This window comes from Acomys russatus, chromosome 27 (genome assembly GCF_903995435.1).
Source record: "Acomys russatus chromosome 27, mAcoRus1.1, whole genome shotgun sequence".
Lineage (NCBI taxonomy): Eukaryota > Metazoa > Chordata > Mammalia > Rodentia > Muridae > Acomys > Acomys russatus.
The window spans coordinates 34,154,544-34,164,227 of NC_067163.1; the positions used below are offsets into that span (position 1 = coordinate 34,154,544).

Here is a 9,684-nt window from a genome sequence, read left to right on the forward strand (position 1 = left end):
CTAGAGCAAATTTTTGATTGACACTGGTTACATAAAGAAGACAATTATGCTCAATTGAAAGTGGATTCTTAAAGCTCTCTGACAGACCTGGTACCCATACTCATTGGGCCATTCTCAGGATTTTTTAAATAAATAATTTCATTTATTTTTAATTTATATACATTGGTGTTTTGCCTTCATGTATGTCTAGGTAAGGGTGTTGGCTTCTCCGGAATGGGAGTTATAAACAGCTGTGACATGTCATGTGAGTGCTAAGAACCTGGGTCCCCTGGAAGAGCAGCCAGTGCCCCTAACTGCTGAGGCATCTCTCCAGCCCCTACTCTTGGGATCTTAAGCATCAGAAGAGGATGATAATTCACTGCAGAGTGTACCTGCTAGTAAAGGGATGCATGAGCTGCACTTTCTGCCTGAATGTTCCATGAAGCCACAGTCCATACTGGCCTCAGAAACTTGCTAGGCCTCTGATGTGGCCTGTATTTTAGTTTCATTAGAGGCACAGTCATTGTGACCAGAGTTCAAATGAAATCAGAGGCAAACAGTTTGAAACACAATACGAGAGAGAGGTTGCGGCTTTCAATTATTTCAAAGGAGTGTTCTTTGTTGGGAATAAAAAGTTAGAAGCCCATACTGGGTCATGAACAGAAAAGAGGCAGGGTGCGGAGGCAGAAGGGTTTTCTGTGAGACCCCATGGGGCAGGTGGCGTTATGTGAGACTGTGGGCATCTTTTCTCTCCTGAAGATTTCATGTACTGGCCCATTCTGATGTACAAGGCAGCTAGCTTCTCATTGATGTCCATTTGAAGTACACAAGGATAATATAATAACCATGGGGCCTATATAATCACAATTATATAATTTCTTCACTTAAAGGTTAAAAGTAGTGAGGATATGTAATTCCAGCACCAGGGAAGTAGGGGCAGAAGGACCAGGAGTTCAAAAACAGTTTTGGCTACTTAGTGAGTTCAAGACCAGCTTGGGCTACGTGAGACTCGGACTCAAAAACAACCAACTCAACAGACCCAAGATAGCTAAAGGTGGAAATTCAGACTAAACGTGGCTGAAAAGTTTGAGAACTCAATGGTTGTTAACAGTGTCAGTTATTGTAATGGTAAATTATAGTTCTTGCACACATAATTTGTGATGCATCTGATTACATCTCTTAGTCTCTCAGGAACCATTTAAGAAAGATTTTTCAAATTTTAATTTCTCTCAAGCTTATAAACCTAAAAGGACTCATGTGATTTATAGTTATCTTTTATTTTAAAATGCTTAATAAGATGACACTTTTGAGATGTTTCCTCCAATAAATCCATTCTCTTGGAACTAGAAAAAAAAAAAAAAACCCTTCATTTTGAAGCTGAGAAACACTCCAAGTTGTAGGATCCAAAAGAAAACTGTGGTTGAGTGATTTGTCCATGAGACTTCACTTCCTGCCTGGTGACTATGGCCAACACTCCCAAACCATCCTCCCAATACCCAGTCTTTCTTCCTACTAAAAGAATCCCATTTCTGGATAGGACATCATGGCCAAGCAAACAATCCACACCCTAGGATCTGCTGCAACCGATTTGGGTCAATGAAACATTAGCATCCTTCAACACTGTTAGAGTGTACTTCGCTCTTTCTGTTTTTCCTTTCCTCTTGCCTGGATTATGGAGGTGATAACTGAGAATGTAGCAGCCAACCTTTGTGATCTATATATGAAGGTAGACATCCATGATGGTAGAACATCGGCAGAGGTGTCTAGCGTAGGGCTGATGTGGTAGGCCCTTTGGAGAAGTTCTAATCTGCCTACTATGGAACCTCAATTGAGAAAATTCCTCTATAAGATTGGGTTACAGGCAAGCCTGCAAGGCATTTTCTTAATTAGTAATTGGTGGGATAGGGTTCATTCCATTGTGGATAGTACCATCCCCGGGCTGGTGGTCCACGGTTCTATAAGAAATCAGGCTGAACAAGCTATTAGGAGCAAGCCATAAACAGCACTGCTCCATGGCCTCGGCATCAGTTCCTGCCTCCAGGTTCCTTTTCTGTTCGAGTTCCTGTTCCGGCTTCCTTCAGTGATGAACTAGAGTGTGGAAGTTTAAGTCAAATAAACCTTTTCCTTCCCAGCTTGCTTTTTGATTGTGGTGTTTCATCACAGCAAGAGAAACACTGACTAAGAGAAGTTGGTACCAGCATAGTGAGTAGGGTATTGTTGTGATAGACATGACAATGTTTTGGGTAGGATTGAGGAAAGACTTTGGAACTTTGGACTAGAAAACTCTACGGGTGTTGAGAGCTCCGTGAGATGTTCTTCGGGAGCTTGGAAGATATGAAGGTTGAGACCCAGGCAGTGGTGGTGCAGATCTCTTAGTTTGAAGCCAGCCTTGTCTATAGAGCGAGTTCCAGGACAGCCAGGACTACACAGAGAGACCCTATCCACATCCTCTCCAAAAAAGAATGTTGCCAGCAGTAAGAAGATGGAGGCCTGTCTTGTGACGTTTCAGAGAGAAGTTTAAAGAGTCATTTGCTATTTTGAATTAAGATTCTGCTGTTCTGATTAGATAGGGCTGAAGAAACAGCCATGTTTTGCTTTCAGCCTCATTGAACTAAGTAGAACTCTGTGTTGTCTTGAGTGAACATCAGATTTCTATCTAGCAAGTTGCCCAAGCACTGTCCATGACAATAGGATTTCTATGCAGATGCAGAAATCGTGCTCCGCACACAGTGTAACATACTCCTGGTTTGGGCACACATTTCCTGCCAATGAGTTTTGACATGGCTTTCCTCTATTTCACTAGCCTGTTTTTACAGGAAGAGTTCAGCCGAAAAATGATTACAATAGATGATGCTTCAAAGAAGATGGCCAACAATCAAGATATTGAGCAGTAGGACGGGTGAAATGGCTCAGCAGGTAAAGGTTTCTGCTGCTGAGCCTGAAGACCAACATTTGACCCTCAGTACCCACATGACAGATGAAAAGAATTAATTTATGCAAACTGGCAAATAAATTCCTCCATGTGCATTCTTTGGCATATACATGCACATACTCCCTCCCCACAACAGACACAAACACACACACACACACACACACACACACACACACACTTTAAAATTTATATTGGTTCTTTGTGAATTTTACATCATGTACCCCAATCCCACTCATCTCCCCTTTTCCTAGCATGCACCCTCTACCCTTGCAACCTCCCAACCAACATAGAAGAAAAAAGTCTCTCTGTGGAAGCTGTAGTGTGTCACAGTGTGTCCCACAGTATGCCCTTTTGGGCACAGTTCTATGCTTGCGAATGTTCATTGCAATGACTCATTGGTCTGGTCTGAGGCCTCCGGCTTCTGCTACTCTATCAGTACTGAAACCTCACTGGGACTCCTCTGGGGCATCCTGTTGTTGCCCTGCGTCAGGGAGATCCTGCAGCTTTGGATCTATAGGACTAGCCCCTCACACACTCTAGCAGTTCATCAGTGGAGTAGATGTTGTGATGGACTAATCAAAACCCTGCATCTGGTCCTGAGAGGTATCTAAGCTGATCAGTCCTCCAGCTCTTCTGCGCCCACACCACTGAGAAAGCTCCCCTGCCCTGCCCATGCTGGGTCCTCCAGTGCTGTAGCCAGCAAGAGGCAGAGCCAGCTCTTTTGCTCTCATGCCCTTGGGGCTAGCTTATCCATGCCCACACCATCAGGGCCAGCTATACTGTGTTGCCCAGGCAAGGTGCAGGGCCCACTCTCCTGAGTGCTACAGCTGGTGTAGGCAGGGGCAATTCTCCTGCTCCCATGATGCCAGGACCATGTCTACCACCTGCTGCAGGTGGTGAGAGATAAAGGGGGAGGAGTGTATCTCTCCCTTGTCGATATCACTGCATGAGAAAAGAGTGGAAGGGACAGCTCTCCAATGCTCACACCCTTGGGACTGGCTCACCAACAATTCCTACACTGTGCAGGGCCAGATCTCCCAAGTACTATAGCTGCCTAGGTGTGGGAACAGCTCTCCTGCTCCCAGGGAAGCTTGCCCCCTTGCCCAGCAAAGGGGTGGAGCCAGTTCTGCACAGCCATCAGAAATCAACATGTCCTCGGGTGACACGTCAGACCAGGGTGTCCAGGATCTCTGAGTGTCTGGGGTCATCTCAAGAGTGCTATGCACAGCTCATGCATTATGGTTCTGGGCCGGGGCCATCTCGAGCATGGTCTGCCCCACAAGCCTGTGTAGAGCTGGTACTGGTGGTCATTTCAGGCTAGCTCCCTGCCTGGTCCCCACGGCACAGGACAGGTGGTCACCTTAGGCTCACTCTTTACCTGGGCCCACCCGTGTGGCCCCATGCGAGGGTTGTCTGTCTCAGGCACACTCCCGTTTGGGGTCTGTGGTTCCCGGCCGAGTTCTTCTAGTCTCCTGCTTACTCCCTACCCTGAGAACCAGGCCAGGCCTACGCTGAGTTGAGCTGGTGGTCATCTCAGGCTTGCTTCTTTAAGGAGTGTTAAACTACCAATCATTCGGAAGTTCACAGGTCAGAACCCTGAGCTTAGACAGGGCCTCTCTCCTCTCTGCCACCTACTGATGCACTGTAGCCGCACCTGCAATGCAGGCACACACTACTGCTTTTTAAAATAAAACAAAATGCATTTAGTAGTGATGAAATATTTTGTTTGAATGCTAATGTGTCTGTATTTTTTCTCTCTTTTTTATATCCCTGTTCCTCAACCCAATACCAGTTCTCCTTACCTGAAATACTCATGGGTAAACATAGCCTTGTATAAATAGAAGCTTTAGTATTTACTTTATTATTCTACTATTTTTACTTCCTGGTAGAAGTATGAGATGCTTTCTGTTTTTTTGTTTTTTTTGTTTTTTTTTTTTTAAACAGGGGTATGTGTTACTCAGTTTTCTGTTACTACTAAAAGTATCTGGGTAATGAAACTATAAGAAAAAATTTAATTTAGCTCGGAGTTTTAGGGCTTTTAGTGCATTTTTTTATTGACTCCATTTCTTTGGGGCGTACAGTGAGGAAATACATTATAGTGAGAGCATATATTTGAATAAACTTCTGTTCTTGGCATCAGAGAGGCAAAGAAAGAAAGAGGAAGAGCCAGGGATCCAATATTTCTCCAAGGGCACAACCTTACAGAGTTCCCTTCCTCCATTCTGATCCACCTCGTCAACATTCAACCACATCCCAGTAGGCTCCTCTGTAGAGCAAGATCTCAACCAACGGACCAAACTACAGCAAGAGGCTAAAGGAAATTAAGATTAGATAGGTGGGGCTGGAGAGATGGCTTAGTGGTTGAGAGCACTGGCTGCTCTTCCAGAGGACCCCAGTTTGAGTCCCAGCACATGACACCTCAGGCCTGTTTATGGTTCCAGTTCCAAGGGATCTGACACTCTCACATGGATGCACATAAAATAAAGTTAAGTAAAGTTTTTTGAACTTTAAAAAAGATAAAGGAGGTGTTGAGGCAGAGAGAGAGAGAGAGAGAGAGAAAGAAGAAGAAGAAGAAGAAGAAGAAGAAGAAGAAGAAGAAGAAGAAGAAGAAGAAGAAGAAGAAGAAGAAGAAGAAGAAGAATTTGCCCTTTGGAGGCCTTGAGAGAGTGATTTCCCAATAAGACACAGGGGAGGTGGTAGGTCTGTATCCTACAAATCGTTTCTAGAGCTGGTATGATTTTGCGAGTTGGCCATATAAGACTCTATGGAGGATGTTCTCTCAATATATAAACACCCCAGCCTCATTGGAGACTCCCAGACCCAAGTGTGGCAACTAGGGTCCTTACAGCTTAAGATAACTAGAAATGGTTAGTAGTGACTTGTATTTGTACTAGTGACTGGACTTTCCTTCTGAACTTCTAGGTCTAGAACTATACTAGAGCTCTTGTGCAACAGGAATATTCTCAACGAAGAAAAGTAATAAGGGAGTCTATGTTTCCGGCCAGCCCAAAGGTTTGAGTCAAGTTTAATTTGACAAACAAAAGAGAAATGTGAACATTTCTGGCTAGCTGGTGTCCTGGACTGAAATCTCCCCTCCTGGGTTGTTTATAGAGGAAATGAAAGGTTACACATAAATTATACACTGATGGCATAATGACCCCTAACCCCCTGCTGCATTTTTAGTTCTAACAGTTCTTCTTATCAGATGAGTGGGGTCATCTTAACATAACTTAGGCTTTAGATTAGTTGACAATGACTTAGAAGAAAGTCTGCCTTTACCTTGAAAACAGACCCGTTGTGGTCTAGTGTGCACTGGACATCTGAATGAGATCACTCCTTATTACAATGCTGCTGGTGTCGTTATCTCAAGACCCAGAGTCCTGTCCTCATTGTTTCCATAATGGCACCTCTTTCAGTAAGCCATTCCTGAAGGTAGCCGAACAGATTAGCCAATGAATATTCATTGAGTTTAGCAAATCCATAGGCAGTACTCATACCGATAAAATAAACCCTTAGATAGCAAGAGTCTGGGTCTCAGGTGGAGGCTTCTCGCTGACTGGCAAGATGGGAAACAACCGCATTTGTCAGCAAACATAATGCACTACACTGTTGAGAACTGAGAATTTCAAGATGAAAGGAAAGGCAGAAAGTGAGAACAAAATTGACTCTTCCTACTACAAGTAATGTTTTCAGTCGATTAAATGAAATGCACTTAAGCGAATTGAAACAGAGCAACCACAGACACTAATTGAATCTGTTGCTGTCTCTAGTATAGGTGGTAGAACAAGAAACAAAAAGAGAGGAAATAATGACCCTGGATTGGCTCATGGTTCTTTGAAAGTCAGACTGTATAAGTGTGGCATCTGTGTACAAATGTCTAATTGTTTTTCATCAATGGGCAGTTCTATTTAAGCAAAACCCATTGCTGAGGCAAAGCAATTTATTTTAATTAAGCTGGTTGGGAACAATTAGTAATTTTCAAGTAATTGAGTTAGAAATGAAATGAAATCCAATTTTGGAAAAGTTCTCCTTGCTGGCTTCCTAGGAAGCATGGGGGTGTGGTTTGTTTGCCACAAGCTGGGAACACTGGCCTGTTTAGTGTCCAGACTGTTATTCACGGAACATCAGCTTCCCCCCAGCTACTCCCTGGCAATGGTGACTAATATCTCAAAATGCTAGCTGGATGGTAGTACAAATCCCTTGACTTCAAAAACCAGTTCACTGATGATAAAAATAGGGGAGTGGGGGTATGGAAAGAGCCACCAAAACCTTTCTCAAATATGGCAACATAGCTGATGGAGGCTTCCTATCCCTTCAGGAGTTTCCTTTGGCCATTTGTACAGATCATGACCAGCATTTCCTGCAAAAGTCCAAACATGTGCGTGACTAGGAGCCCTGTTAGGTCATGTCACTTGAAACCAGTCTCTGGACCTTTTATGCTTTAGAGACAAACCTGTGTCATCATGTCACTGAAGTAAGAATCGCAGCATAATAGAAATGAAAAATTATGTCAGTTAAGAAAGAGATGGAAAAGCTGGGCATACAGCTTACTAATATACAAGGGCTGAGGTTGACCCTTACCTCACTACCACCACCCCTCCCCCCAAAGCTCCCTCCCCCACACACAATGAAAATAAAGAAGAAAATGAACTAGAATGTTTACATTATAGTATCTGACCCACCCCCCACCCCCCAAAAAAAGTGGAGGGAAATTTAAAACTTTTGGTGCCACATTAAACTCGGGCTCTTGGAAACCAGAACCAAATGTCACATTGGAAAGAGAAAAACATGAAATGATTGACATAGAAGGAAAGTCTTTGACACTGATCTGTAATGTGGAAGGTTTGGGGGGATGGGAGGGGCAAGCAATGTCCTGTGGTGAATGTGCACTTAAAATGTGTTCTGCAGACTGTAGTTTAGATATGATTAGGTATCAACCCCTCTAAGGGTTTTGTTTATTTTTGTTGATTTCTGTTGTTGCCTTTACTGGATTTGAAGAGAGAGAAAACCAAAAGATAGTTAATCTGGTGATTTTTTGATCCAGGGTTTGTATACGGCACTTCAACACATAAGCAAAAATTAGCTTCAGCACTGTAGAATTCATTTGGTGAGTGTAAAGGTCCTGGAGCAATGTGAAAGCGGCCCAGAAGCATCCAGGACTCCCGTGGGATTTATTCCCTTTCTTGTCCTCCTGCAGAGGAATGGCCCATGAGTTATTATTGTCACCCCCTCTCTTAAGTTTCAGTCACGTGAGTTTGAGGTTGATAATTAAACTTAGGTGAAATACTCTCTTTGAAATATAAAAGAAATTCTAAAGTGTCCCATGTGAGCAACCACATCAAAGACAGAAGAATGCAGAACCCAAAGTTCCCCCAGGTAATATCTAACCTCAGCTTCCATTGGAGGAGGCAGGAAGAGCACAAGACAAGGCAGGCCGGGCAGAATGAGGCCAACAGCCGACCTATTGCCAAGGACTAGCAGCTCCCAAGACGCCTCTCCTCCCATTCCCATCATCCACCATCCTCCTCCTAGGATAAATTTTCCTAACTCATACCAAATTACTGTCGTTCAGTAAATCCTTAATTTATATGCCTGTCCCTGATTCTCAAACCCTCAATCTTTATTGACACAGCCAGCCCAAGGGTGAATTGATGATTTTAAGTCTTTAAATGTGATAATAATACAAATTGGATAGATGTCTGTCCTAATTTCTAGGCTTTGTAGAGGTCACAAGTCAAATATATAGGAAGTATTGCCAAGCAAATAACAGACTGAGTTTCTGAGACGCAACTTTCAATGTTCCTTTGACTTTAATGCTGAGTCGTGGAGAAGATTCAGCATTCGACGTGCTCTTACTTACATCAAAAAGTATCTCACTGGGCGCATGGGAATTTTTTTTTCCAGCCTGAGGTGTTCTTTTATCCTTTTATCCTTCTGTTAGATGCCAGGTTTTTTTTTTTTTTTTTTTTTTTTTTTTAATGATTATGAGAACAGTGACCTCATTCTCTCCAGCTGATAAGAGTAATGGCATGCTTTTTATAACCTGCAGAGGCCTCTGCTTATTGATACGGGGGTTAAAATTAACTATAACACGGGAGTCGCCCACTGCATACCTCACTTTATCTTCTGGAGCAAAAATAAAGAGGACAGAAAGCACGAAGCGCTTGGCTGTTCAAGGCTTTGTCGCTGCTAATCTGTGTCCTCCGTCGAAACCTTTATCTTCTCTTCAAGCCCACGTCACAGCTAGCTGAACTCCATCTTGTTGAACACAGACTAGCTGAGTGGAGCAGGCATGCTAAAACTGTTAGAATTAAAGGCCTATGCTGAAAAAGTCTGGACATTGACTTCACAGTAATATTTGATAGGCTAATAAATGTGAAAAATTAACCGATGATCTTTTTCTCTCAGAGGCAGCAGGTACCTATCTCTTAGCTGCACACCCCAGTTGCATTTTCTGGGTGGAATTCTGACTAAAATCTACAAAGAGTAGCATTTCAATTAGTTGAGGATTCAGCGCTAAACAAGAATGAAACCGGATTCTGGACCTTGGTATGATAAGAAGTCTGAAAATGGGATTGTAATCTTAATTGATCATGCTAGTATTTATGAAACTAACCTCTACCCTCTATTTTAAAAACTCTATTTTTAAAAAATCTTCTATCCAAATGGAAAAGAAAGTAAGCATAGTTTGCATGTGGCTGTCCACATGTGAATTACGAGCTGCCAGTGTGGGGGACTACAGATAATGATGAATCCCGTCATGAAATGCGAAT

General features: G+C 43.0%; 1 pseudogene; it reads right to left on the bottom strand.

Annotated features, from left to right (window-relative positions):
- Positions 1-4,464: 4,464 nt before the first annotated feature.
- LOC127210359 (uncharacterized) lies at positions 4,465-4,577 on the bottom strand (annotated as a pseudogene).
- Between the last annotated feature and the right edge of the window lie 5,107 nt (positions 4,578-9,684).